The sequence below is a fragment of the Canis aureus genome, chromosome 30 (genome assembly GCF_053574225.1).
Source record: "Canis aureus isolate CA01 chromosome 30, VMU_Caureus_v.1.0, whole genome shotgun sequence".
NCBI classification, from domain to species: domain Eukaryota; kingdom Metazoa; phylum Chordata; class Mammalia; order Carnivora; family Canidae; genus Canis; species Canis aureus.
This window is the reverse complement of record NC_135640.1, coordinates 7,712,711-7,726,837: the sequence shown is the minus strand read 5'-3', so window position 1 is coordinate 7,726,837 and position 14,127 is coordinate 7,712,711. Positions and strand designations below refer to the sequence as shown.

General features: G+C 34.4%; 1 long non-coding RNA gene across 3 annotated transcripts in view; it reads left to right on the top strand.

Moving 5' to 3' along the window:
* The window catches only part of LOC144301719 (uncharacterized), a 232,326-nt gene that overhangs the window by 133,027 nt on the left and 85,172 nt on the right, over positions 1-14,127 (top strand). Inside the window, exon 1 of one of the 3 annotated variants that reach the window (XR_013368451.1) lies at positions 11,803-11,924. The exons of the other annotated variants lie outside the window; for them this stretch is intronic. This is a non-coding gene — a long non-coding RNA (uncharacterized LOC144301719). Of the gene's footprint in view, positions 1-11,802; positions 11,925-14,127 lie in introns of those variants that run through there. 3 annotated transcript variants of the gene reach the window in all.

Below are 14,127 nucleotides of genomic sequence, written 5' to 3'. Positions count from 1 at the left end.
CTCTAACATTTTGGTCTCAGGAACTCTCCACTCTTAAAAGTATTTGAGGACTGCGAAGAACTTTTAGTTATGCAGACAAGATCTATTAATACTCACAGCTTAAAACGAAAATAAACAATTTTGTATTTTACAATATATAAAATAATAAACCCATTATGTGTTAATAGAAATAGAATATTTTATGAAAAAGTATACTTTTATAAAACAAACAGAAAATAGCAAAAATAGGGTCTACATTTCTTTATAATTTGGCCTAACATCACATTAAGTCTGCTAAGATGTGAGTGAAAAAGGTAAATCATATTTTAGTATAGGGTAATAATTAAAATATTTTTTACTTCACAGACTCCTGGAAAATTTGTCCCAGAACCATAGGAGTTCTCAGAATGCACTTTGAAACAAGCTGTTCTATAAAAAAAAAAAAAACAACACATAAATTTGAATCAAGAAGAAATGGAAAACATGACTAAATCTGTCACCTTTAAAGTAAATTATCAGCAATCAAAAATTTCTGCCAATCCCATCCCTACCCAAAGGGGACAGGGATGAGGAAGATACTAAATCTAGATAACTTTACCAATTTATCAAGAATAGGTAACCCCAAATTTACAGAAAATAGAAAAAAAAAGGATATAATCACTCTATGTGGTCAGTGTTACTAACAAAACATGAAAGCTAGCTCATTGTAAGGAAGAAAATTTTAGCTCTCTCATTACTAGAATTGATGAACAAGTTCATTGGGATTTCTGGATATGAGATCAACATACAAAAATGAGTAGCATTCATATTCAAAGAACCAATTTTTCTATTTAAGTATTAGAACAAGAAAAAAGAATATCATTTGCAAAGGCAATATAAAGTATATTATCTACATGGGTAAAACTATATCTGGGTTTTCCCCTGGGTAAAACCCCTAAAAAAAAGGATGTTTTTTATAAAGGAATTTAAAACACATTATTGAAGGATATAAAATAAAATATAAAGAAATAAAAGTACCATGCTCCTTTATTGAAGGATTCAGTAATATATTTAAAAAAAAAACAATTCTCATCAAATTATTTTATGAATCATGCAATTCACATTAGTATTTCAAATTTTAAATTAGAAAATATATGAAAAACTGTTTTTATTACCCTTCTCCTCATTGTCAAAATCTAGGAACTTTAGAGAAAATGCAGATCCTCAGGTTCTCTTCCTGGTGTACTGAATTACCCAGACCACCTGTGGTTTATATACATATTAAAGTCTGAGAAGCACTGATCCTTCAAACATCTAAGAATGACAACACTCAAAGAACACAAAATGAGGATTCTGACCTACTAGATATCAAGATTTAGTATTACTAGGACAGCATTTAAGACAAAGTAGCATTGATACATGGGTAGATGATCCATAAAACAAAATATATAATAGGAATAGATCCTATTTATATATCACATATCATACAAGATAGATGAAACATCGTAAATCAATGGTGACAGGGTCATCTATTCAATAAATATCTTTGAGATGATTTGCTTTTATTATTTACATAAATATATATATATATAATTTAAACATATATAACATATATTTATAAATAATGAAGTTTATATAAATATTTATGTATAAAACATGGGCAGATGCCTTGCATGTGAAAAGCAAGATTTTAGCCAGTAGAGTCATTATAGGTGAGTATCTATGAGTTTGGTAAAAGGAAGGATTTACTATATGTCTTAGTTTGCACTGTCACAACAAAATTTCATAAACTGGGTGGTTTAAACAAGAGAAATTTATGTATTTATTTATGTATGTACTTATTTATTTATTTACAGTTTTGGAGACTATGATTTAGCCCATGTGGTTTCTATAGGAAGCTCTCTTCCTGACTTGCAGTTGGCCACTTTGTCCTCATATGGGCTTTCCACTGAGCATATTGGAGTGTGGCAATATCAACGGGTAGAGTGAGAGTGAGAGAGAGAGCGGCAAACGAAGATGCTTTCTTTTCTTATAAGGCCACCGATCCTATCAGTTTAGGATACCTGTTATGTACTGAATGTTTGGGTCCCACCACAATTCCTATGTGGAAGCCTCAACTTCCACTGTGACTATATTTTGAGATAGGAACTTTAAGGAAGTAATTAAGGTTGAATGAGGTCAGAAGAGTAGGACGCTGATCTGATAGGATTAGTGACTTTATAAAAAAAGACACCAAAAAGCTCAATCTCTCTCTGGATACGCAAAAGAGGCTATGTGAGTACACATTGAGTTGGAGGCCACCTACAAGCCAAAAGAAGAGTCCTGAGAATGAAACCTACCTGCCAGCACCTTGATATTGAACTTTCCAGCCTCTAGAAGTCTACAAAATTTTTGTTATTTACGCCACCCAGTCTGTAGCATTTTGCTGTGATAGCGTGAACAGACTGATAACACCACCCTTGTGAGCTAATTTAACCTGCATTACCTCCTAAAGGTCCTATATCCAGATATGGGCTTCAACATACAAATTTTGTGGGGACACAATTCATTCCTTCACACTATACAAGATACAGAAAGCACAAAGCAAAAATTAAATTGATTAATATCACTGCACTACATAAAGTTGCCTGGGTGGCAAATATACCATGAACAAAGTTAGAGGTCTAGCCATAGACTTCAAGGAGATATATTAAACATTTATAATAAATAAAAAATACTGAGAAAATGTAAGTAACTACTATAAATCAACAATAAAAGATAAATAGCTGAAAAGGAAATATGTGCAAAGGATATAAACAGGAATTACTAAACAAGGAAACACAATGGCCGATAAACATATGAAAAGACTCTCAACCATTTTGCATTTCTGTAGGGAAATGCAAATCTTGAAAAATGAGATTCTTTTCATACCTAGGTGATTAGCAAAATAAAAATGAATCTGACAATATCAAGTATTTATAGGATGTTGGGGAAGAAAAATTCTCCTACTCTTCTTTTGTTGAAGAGTTTATTGGTAAAAATATTTAAAATTGAAGTTTCAGTCCTCCTATGATAATTTAACACATGCATATCCTGTGATGCAGCTATAACACTTTTATATCCTACTGAAATTCTTTCACCTACAGAGAAGAAGATATGCACAGGAGTGAGCCCTAAAATATTGTTTGCAGGAGTGAAGAATTGGAACAAATCCAAATGTGTTCATCAGAAGTGAAAGAGATATATAAATTGTGGGTTATTTTTTTTAAAGATTTATTTTATTCATGAGAGACACAAGAGAGTGAGGCAAGAGAATAGGCAGAAGGAGAAGCGGACTGCAGGATCAAGCTCTGAGCCAAAGGCAGACACTCAACTGCTGAGCCACCCAGGAGTCCTTGTGGGTTATTTTTTAATGTAGTGGAATACCAAAGGATTTAAAGGGAATGGACTAGACTGTATAGAAACTAACATAGACAGACTTTTAAGCAGAATGCTGAATGGAAAAAAAAAAAAAAAAAGCTAAGTTAAACAGAATGTTACCCTGAATAAGATAAATTTTTTAGCTCTCTTCCATGATCTTCCTAAGGATCATGAAAACTTAACAATATAAATAACTAACTCTGTCTCTGTTGTCAAGAACAACTTGAAGTTTTATATTTTATATTTTTTAGGAGAAAATCTTCCCAGACCAGTATAGCAGGAGTGGCAGAAACAAGGCTAATATCTATGCTGGTCTCAGATTAGTTTTTCCTTGACTTGTCTGGGATTTAACTACAGCACAAAGAAATAAGGGTGTCCAGATAGAGCAGATGCTGATCTCAGGACTAATGCAATTCAGAAAGCAAAGGTCCACGGGGTTTGCTGACCTCTCTGCCTTCAGATAAATACTCATAATCACACTGGTGGCATGCTCTGATAGGTGTTACCTTTTATAGATCCCATTCCTAGCTATATCTGTAATAGTCTGATCCTTCCAAATGGACTATCTTATCAATATGCTATACCCTCATGATTCACTGAAGTATTCTATGATTATAAGGTATTTTCAGGGAGGCATTAATTCTTCAAGTCCTGGGAAAACCTTATATACTAGAAATGGAAGCTAAAATTGCTTGTTTTGTGGTTGGCCAGGTGGGTAAGCAAGAAAGAATCCCACAAGGGCCAGTAAGCAGCCCAGGTTTATTCTCAGCAACTAAGGAAGTGACTGACTATACTATAGCTTCCCACACCAGCTGTTTTGGCTCACTGTCAGCTCCAGGAAACTAGAACAACTAACTCACAAGCAAGTGGAACCTCCAGGCTTCTTGGAGGGGTTAGTTAAAGTTTAAAGGTCTACCCCACCCCTTCCAACCAACAGCTCTGTGAATCCTTAAGGTCTGAAGGAAGCCAGTGAGACAGAGATGAGTATTTTCACTATAGATAGTCTTTATTTCATGTTACAGGCTTGATCTAGAGTATATTATTGCAAATTACTCTTTTTTTTTTTTAAGGATTTATTTATTTATTTATTTATTTATTTATTTATTTATTTATTTATTTTTATGACAGAGAGGAGAGAGAGCATGAGCAGGGAAGAAGGGCAGAGAGACAGGGAGGCACAGACTCCTTGCCGAGCAGGGAGCCCCATGTGAGGTTCCATCCCAGGACCCTGAAATTGATGAGGGAACAGAGGACTAACTGAGAACAAAGCATATTGACAAGTCCTTGAAACAGGCAGAAGGACAATCCTCTACAGATTCAACTGCCTCATTGTTCATACTTTGCTAAGGACAGAAGCAATTTTAAGGAGCCTGTAAGCCTACTTTAAATCCCTTTAGAAATTTCTTTTATCTTGGGGATCCCTGGTGGCTCAGAGGTTTAGCGCCTGCCTTTGGCCCAGGGTGCAACCCTGCAGTCCCAGGATCCAGTCCCGCATTGGGTTCCCGGCATGGAGCCTGCTTCTCTCTGTCTCTCTGTCTATCATGAATAAATAAATCTTTTAAAAAATTTTTTTCCTTTATCTCTACACCCCCAAGATACATGTTGGTAATCATCTCCTAAGCACATGGCCCACCAATACACATCTGAAGGGTCTCATGACTCAGGTTTTATTAGACAGTAGTAAGTGACCTCTTCCCAACAATAGCTGGCCCCCTTAAGGTCCTGGAAACCTTGCTTCCACATTTCTTCCCAACTCCCAGGTATATAATCAGCCACCCCTCACAGGCCCGGGGCAGCTGCTCTTCCTGCTCAAGGGTCCTGTTCCCGGGCTTTAATAAAACCACCATTTTGCACCAAAGACATCTCAAGAATTCTTTCTTGGTAGATGGCTCCAGACCTCAACTATATTCTAAAACTTCATCAAGATCATGACCTGAGCAGAAGGCAGCTGCTTAACTGACTGAGCCACCCAGGTGTCCCACAAATTACTCTTCTAATGCTAAAAGTTTTATCATATTATAAAAGTGTATAATAAAAACACTTCTGAAATTTCCCAATTTAAATCTAACATTCTGCATACTACTGGCAGCATAACTCATTTTTAGCCTGCCACTAATTCCTGAATCTGTTTATCAACCTGATTCCTCTTACAGCTCTGATAAGAACACATTATGCAGATGTCTGGAATTAGTTTAAGTTCTAATTGACAGAACACTTGAACTTGACTGAGAAGATAAACACTAAATAAACTGTATTTATACCTTTGTTTATCTGCTGTTGGCATTTCTGTAAATGTTTAGAAGAGAAAAATCTCAATCATTGAATAGCTTTTTATGTAAATCATGGAGACTAGTTATTCATTTAATTCTAAATATTAATTCGAAAAGTTTGCACCAAAAAAAGCAAACCTTCATAGTTAACCAACTTTGCTTATTGTGCTCTATATTTGAATGTAAAATGTGTTTTTTAACACTATATTAAATATTTGGAAAATTTAAGAAACAAAAGACTCTTGAAATTTATATTTTACATGTATAATAGTGAATAGTTTTATATTGCTTTGTTGTTGTCATACACATTGCTTATCCATAATCCTCTATCAAATCTTGTTACAAGTGCTCCAACAAATGTATTTTAAGAAATTTAAGAAATTACAGGCTAATATTTTTTTTTCTGGTTACTGAGGATTTTTGTGGGGGAAAAACAGTCTTCATGATACCATGGATAGGAAATATATAACTTTGTATAAGTTTTATGTTTCATATACCTGAAAAAATTTCCCCAAAACTTGAAGTTACTTCTGTTTATTACTACTTACTTCTTTTTATATTTACTAGGCATATATTTCAATGTAACATTATTATTGCCCTCAGCACTTTTTAAGCATGATAATGTTTGATTTTTGCTTTAATTTATTTAAAGATCACATACTTTGCTTTCTAAAAACAGATAGATAAACTAATCAATCAATCAATTAATCAATCAATATTACTCTAGTACTTTGGGTTGCCTGGGTAGCTCAGCAGGTTAAGTGCTTGTCTTCAGCTCAGATCACAACTCAGGGTCCTGGGATCAAGCCCTGCATTGGTCTCCTTGCTCAGCAGGAAGCCTGCTTCTCCTTCTCTCTTTCTCTGTCAAATAAATAAATAAGATCTTAAAAAAATATATTGCTCTAGTACTGTAATTTTCCTCTGTCCTGACTTCTCTGTCTTAATAATTATGTACTAAATTGAACCAAACTATAAGGAACACTTTTCCTGTACTGTGACACTTTAATAGAAATTTATTTTGACAAAAATGTTGTCTTGAAATACAAACTTTAAATGTTTTACATTTTTTTTACTGCTGATAAGCAGAACACAGAGTATTTAAAATATCATATCCCACTGCTGCCAGATTCATTTGTTTCTTAATCACTGTTTTAAACATACTGTTAGGCATCTAAATATTTGAAATTTTATTTTCAGATATTGAAGGCTTTTTCTTAATAATAAATTTATTTTTTATTGGTGTTCAATTTGCCAACATACAGAATAACACCCAGTGCTCATCCCGTCAAGTGCCCCCCTCAGTGCCAGTCACCCCTTCACCCCCAACCCCCACCATTGAAGGCTTTTTTTAAAAACACTGACCACAATTACTGTTTCTTAAAAAAATGTATATGTTTAGTACAATTATAGAAACCCTCTTTTGATAATACTACAGTGTAGTAGAACTGCATTACATAAGAAAGACATTTTAATAGAATTAAATGGCATATACTTACAGTTTAAAACAGAAATGGGGGGGACGCCTGGGTGGCTCAGCAGTTGAGCATCTGCCTTTGGCTCAGGGCGTGATCCCGGACTCCAAGGATGGAATCCCATATCAGGCTCCCTGCATGGAGCCTGCTTCTCCCTTTGCTTCTCCCTCTGCTTCTCCCTCTGCCTGTGTCTCTGCCTCTCTCTGTCTCTGTGTCCCTCATGAATAAATACATAAAATCTTTAAAAATAAATAAATAAAATGGAAAGGGGCCAATGGATCTCAGTTTTTATGCCAATATAATTGATGGCTTCAGCCTGAAGCCCTCTTTTGTAAAATATTTGGAATCTTTTTTATAAAATCATTGGGAAAGATAAGATTAGATTCAAAGTGGTAGGATATAAATTACATGTTTTCTGTTTCTGGATTAAAACATCAGTACCAAAATGTAAATAGATGAAATCAACATTAATAGACAGAATTCAGAAAAAATCTTCAAAGAAAATGTGTTACAGTATAGATCTTAAAATATTGGTAGTCCAGGGGTGGCTGGTGGCTCCGTTGGTTAAGTGTCCACCTTTGGTCAGGTCATGATCTCAGGGCCATGACCTCAGGGTCATGGGATCAAGCCTCATTATGTTGGGCTCCCTGCTCAGTGGGGAATCTGCATCTCCCTCTCCCTTTGCCCCCGCTCCTGCTCTTGCTCTCTCCTAAATAAATAAATAAAATATTTTTTAAAAAAGATCTGTAGTACAGGTGAAAAGAAAGAAATTCAGTGGAGGAAATAGTAAAGCTTCAAGACTTGAATAAGCAGAGTTGATTTTAAGTGGTGTGTATGAACAATTTTCTTAAAGATTTACATTGGGGAGCACTAGACAATGAACCTTATATAGGTACGTTGTGAAAAAATTGAAAGACAGGCATTTTTGTCAAACCTGTCTAAAAGGATTAATGCATGACTGAAAAAATAACTATGAAACAATATTGCTGAGGAAAATTTGAAAGAAAAAAGTTGAAGGCCACTTAGAAACGGTGGCTATTAAAAGTGTTACCTAATTAGAAGCAGAATTAGGGTCATGGCACTGAAAACTGAAAATAATAATTATGCTATGACTGTTTTGTGCCTTATACATAAGAAATTATGTTTAACATTTTAAAAATTGCTAATTTGATATGAGGTGTAGAAAATGGAATTTTATATTTGGAACAAACGTTAATGATTATAATATCAAGGCTATTGCTGTCTGTTGTAATAAACAAACTCAGTATTTCAGTTGTTGTATACCATGGAATATTATTTTACACTCAAATGATTGTTCAGGTGTTACTTATGGGTGAATGATATTTTTTCTACATGGTAATTCAGGTTTTCATCCTTTGTCTCTACCTTGCCTAGACTTCTCTAAATTCATTCAGCAGAAAGTAAAGGAATTGTGGAGATGACACACTTTTTTCAACCTCAGCCCAGAAGTGATATATATTACTCCCAATCATATACTAATGGAATGTGCCCTAGATGCAAGGAAAATGGGAAATATCCTCTGTGGTTGGGTAGCTACTTCTTAGCAAGAATTATCTTTACACATGAAGGAGGAGTATGAATTTTGGTGGCAGACATACTATTACTAACACAGAAACCATTCAGCCTATATTCTCATTTTGCAGGTAATAATTTCCAAACTCAAATAAATTAACCAAATATCTCAATTTACATAAACAATGAATCCACGCTGGGTAACTCCAGTCATTGGTTTACTCATTCATTCAATGATTATTTACAAAGTTTTTATCTTGGGCCAGGCACTGTGGTAAGTACTATGGATAAGTTGTTTAGACAACACAAAAATCATATGTGGTTTGGATAAAATGCTTTATCATAATAAGTTGTATATATTTAAATCATCATAATAAATTTGTTTTAAAAATGACAACTCCTAATCCATTCTTTAATTAATAGCTAAACATTTTAGGTTTGGAGTTATGCAGAGATTGTGTAGATTAATGAATAACTGACATTTAATGACTTTGTGGCTCTAAGTACTTTGATTTAATATGTTTATGCCTCATTTTCTTATTCTGAAAACTGAAATAATGTTATTAACTGCTTAATTAATTCCTTTATTTAGCAAGAACTTATTGAGTACTTACGATATGCTAGGTTTTAAGGCTAAATGAGAAAATAATTCAGGTTAAATATGTAGGTTCTTAGTGATTAAATTATGGAAACTATATCAGATGTTAACTATATAGAGAAAAATGGAAGCACAGTGAGGGATATAGAGAAAGTTCGAAAGGTTGCTTTTTTTTTATACAGGGTAATCATAAAAGACTTCCCTGTTAAGTTGACATGTACACATAAACCAGAAGGAAATAGGGAATAAACCATGTAGTAAGTTGTAGTAAGTCTAATTGTTCAGACAGAAGTCTATCATATAGAGATATTATGAAACAAAAGTGTGTTTGAAGAACAGGACAGAAACTAGCATTTCTGAGCCTGAGTATATAGAAGATTAAGGCCTTATCAAGAAGGTCTTATTCCTCTCAACTTGATAGGCATTTTTCCTGGCTAGTTCCCTAATCTCCCTTTTCTTAAAGTATTTACTTTAGAAAACTTAAAATTGTAAATTCTCTGCCTCTTTGAAATGTATGTAAATCTTCTTCCACGCTTTTACCAGTTTTACAACCTAGGAAATATCTTTTTCAAGGACATGGAGACAATATTTTTGAAATGTAAACATTGAAAGAGAGCACCTCTATCTTTCAGTCTCTGTGGGAGGGTAGGAACTTAATTTCTGGAGGTGCTTTGCCTTAAGTTGTAAAAAAACAAAACAAAACAAAAAATAAAACAAAAAAACAAAAGGCCTAACAACTGTCATGAAGATAGTGAAAGTTTACTACTATCTCTTTGGGTGAGAACAATTAGTGAACACAGTTAGCCTATGATTCCCCTTACCCCAGATCTTAGATACTCTCCAGCTCTTGGTTTTTGTTTCAGTGAGTTGAGTTCAATCTCTCTCCTTATTGCACTCATCTTAAATAAAGTCTTTCTAGTCTACTTAATTTTGACAGTACTAAGAGACTCTTCACAGAATTATGACAAATCCACAAATGGTTTTTTAACTATGTCAGAATTATTACTTTCTTCTGAGTGAGTGGGAACTTCCCTAGAGTTTTGAGCAGAGGGGAGTCATGATATACCTTGTGTTCTAAAGTGATCATTCTGGCTATCAGGGAGATAAAAATGAGAGACAGAAGCAGAAAAAAACAGTCAAAAAGCTATTGCAACAATTCAATCAAGACATCCCTACATGTGAACTAAAATTTGGACCCTAAATCTGGCTCTCCATTTTGCAAGGAAGGGAAAACACATTCAAAGGTACTGAGTCACAGGCATTTGCTAATTATTTGTTAATTTGTCTAGGACTTCGAGAAACAAGATAAGGAGATTTGTATCTAGGAGGTCTGGGGAAAAGGCATTGATTTTTGATTTCTCAGAAAGGTGACAGCATATGAGAATGTTTATCAGAGAACAGAGGTTGTGTCAGCGCTATTGCTCAACCCTGGCAACCCAGCTCCTGTACCACCTCCTTCCTGTATCTTTTCAGTTCTAGCTGTAGTGGCTTCTTGAAATTTGCTGATTTCTATGTGCTCCAACTCCCTACTTGTTTGGTCTCAGCAATTCTAGCATTGTTATACTATATATACTACATTGTTATATTATATCCCCTTTATTGAACTACCCTGTTTGATGATGTTTGGTTTGTTTTTAAATCCCTAACTACTCATTGACTAATTGAATTGGTTACTTTGTACACTGTGAAATAAGTTAGCATTAATGTACCTGTTAGGATACAGCAATTGTTAGTTATTGCAGAAAGGAAAATTTAGTTTTTCTGTTTTAGTTGGCTAGTGTACTGTGTTGGAGAAACTGTATTTCAGGTTTTACTTGGGCCTTCCAATCAGGAGTCCTTGGACAAATGACCCTGATTTTTTTTAACCAAATCTACATCCAGCTTTATATCTACGTAGAAATGATTTTAAAATGTGAGCATGAGCCAGTCTACCTTCACTATGCAATTTACTAGATGGGTCCCATCAACTATATAACATGGTTCAGAACCAAATCCACATAAAGATTTCTTCTATATAACTTCTCAAACAATGTCTTGCTTGAGTAATGAAAAAAGTACCACAGAGGTACACAGCAATACATGAGTTGAAACCCTGCAATTGCTGTGGAGTTTCTTAAAGCTCTATTGAGGTGTAGAGGAAGATGTGAATTCGGCTTCTGTGTTACAGTTCCCTCACTTGTAAAATCCAACATGCACATGAGAAAATGCTCTGCATCACTTGCCATCAGGGAAATACAAATCAAAACCACAATGAGATACCACCTCACACCAGTGAGAATGGGAAAAATTAACAAGGCAGGAAACAACAAATGTTGGAGAGGATGTGGAGAAAAGGGAACCCTCATACACTGTTGGTGGGAATGTGAACTGGTGCAGCCACTCTGGAAAACTGTGTGGAGGTTCCTCAAACAGTTAAAAATATACCTGCCCTACGACCCAGCAATTGCACTGCTGGGGATTTACCCCAAAGATACAAATGCAATGAAACGCCAGGACACCTGCACCCCGATGTTTATAGCAGCAATGGCCACAATAGCCAAACTGTGGAAGGAGCCTCGTTGTCCATCGAAAGATGAATGGATAAAGAAGATGTGGTTTATGTATACAATGGAATATTACTCAGCTATTAGAAATGACAAATACCCACCATTTGCTTCAACGTGGATGGAACTGGAGGGTATTATGCTGAGTGAAGTAAGCCAGTCGGAGAGGGACAAACATTATATGTTCTCATTCATTTGGGGAATATAAATAATAGTGAAAGGGAATATAAGGGAAGGGGGAAGAAATGTGTGGGAAATATCAGAAAGGGAGACAGAACGTAAAGACTGCTAACTCAGGGAAACGAACTAGGGGTGGTGGAAGGGGAGGAGGGCGGGGGGTGGGAGTGAATGGGTGACGGGCACTGGGGGTTATTCTGTATGTTAGTAAATTGAACACCAATAAAAAATAAATTAAAAAAAAAAGTAAAATCGGAATAATAATACTTATCTGTCTCTCTTGAGTGTTGTAAAATTAATTAGAATGTTATAGTCATTTGATAATCATGAATGAAATTGACTCTACAAGAGCAAATGTTGATTGCCATTCTTAATGTCAATGCTAACAATAAAAAATAACATTTCTGTACTTCCTCTTTTAGTTAGTGATTAGTAATTTGTAATTTTTAAATACTGTGGAAGGCTGCATATTTAAGAAAATAAAATACAATCTTTGAAAAATTTTATGAAATAGAATATAAAATCCATAAGGAGATAAATTTCTTTGTTTCATTCATTGCTATATTGTGAACATATAGAAGCATGCTTGATACTGTTCAGTATATATTTGTTTAATCAATATGGGTAAAAGATATTTTGCTAATACATGTGCATTCATAGTTATGTTAAATGCTCACCACAAAACTACCAATCTGAATTCTTATTCACATCAAAAACCATACTACATATATACACATACACACACATTTTCCAGGTAAATAACTTATTACAATATATAATAAGTTTCTCCCAAAAAATAACCAATTACCATGTATAATAATCTTCCAAGAAAATAACTAATTATAATATATAATCATGTAATATATAAGACAAACTAATTGAATACAATTACAATGTGTATAATAAATATAATAAATAATTACAATGTGTAACTGTTTCTTAAGCAACTATTTAAATGAAACAACATGAAAAGAAATAACTTTCTTTTTTGGAAGTCAAAAAAATCTAAATAATATAAATATATTAAGTAATAACCATGGTTAGTTTGATATTATAAGGAAGAGGCATTGAATATGCTACCTAAGGGGCACCTAGGTAGCACAATTAAGTGCCTGCTTTTGGTTCAGGTCATGATTCCCAGGGTCCTGGGATTGAGCCCCTCATCAGGCGCCCTGCTCAGCAAGAAGCCTGTTTCTCCTTGTCCTTCTGCCCTATACAGGCCCTTGCTCTCTCTCTTTCAAATAAATAAATAAATAAATAAATAAATAAATAAATAAATAAATACAATTAAAAAAAAATGCTACCTTAATCTTACTTCCTGTATCTATAAATCACTTTCATGTAATTGTATTAATGTTAATACATATTATGTTAATATGTTTCTTAGATTTTAATGCATAACATAGGCTTTCCTTGGTAGTTCATTCTTTCCCTGCATTCACACAGATAATTAGTCTCATGGAATATTGCCAAATTGGCATATCATTTTACTCCCCCCTTTCAAAGTCCCCTAATTTTTTGGTTCTTATAGAAATCTGGAATTAAGAACAGGTACTCTTACCACGGAATTATAGTAATAATCCTAATTTATCAAAACAGTATTATTTCAGTGACTTGCATTTATAAAACTAGCAAAGTGGCTCCTGTTATTCTGTCAGGTACCTAATCTTATGAGAATCAATAAAATGCAAAGGTGACCTCAGTCAATTATATAAGAAATTATTTTATTTGGACTTCTTTAAAACAAAACAAGCAAAAACAAATGGAAAATAGAAGTAAAACTTATTAAAATATGTTCATCTCTCAGACTTGCTACCACTTGATTTTGTTGATGATATTCTTGTTGTTGCTATTGCTTTGGCATTCACGGCTCAGTGCTGCCTCAGCTTTGTGAACCTGATTCCCTTATTCTGAAAGGCAAGCCTCTCATATCAATAAACATTCCTTCATCTCATCTGGGGAAAGAAAACTTACATCGTTCCTATTTGCCTCTCTCTTTTTTAGATAAATGTTTTATTCCCCTTTTCAGTGGTCAGTGATCACTTCCATTCTACAGAAGGAACCCCATTTAGCCAGCATACTGCTTTCCTTGTGTGGCCTCCTAAAATGCACTACTGCTCCACAAATTTTGTATTTAATATTTATCAAGAAATTCTGCCTTGTGTAAATTCCCTTTC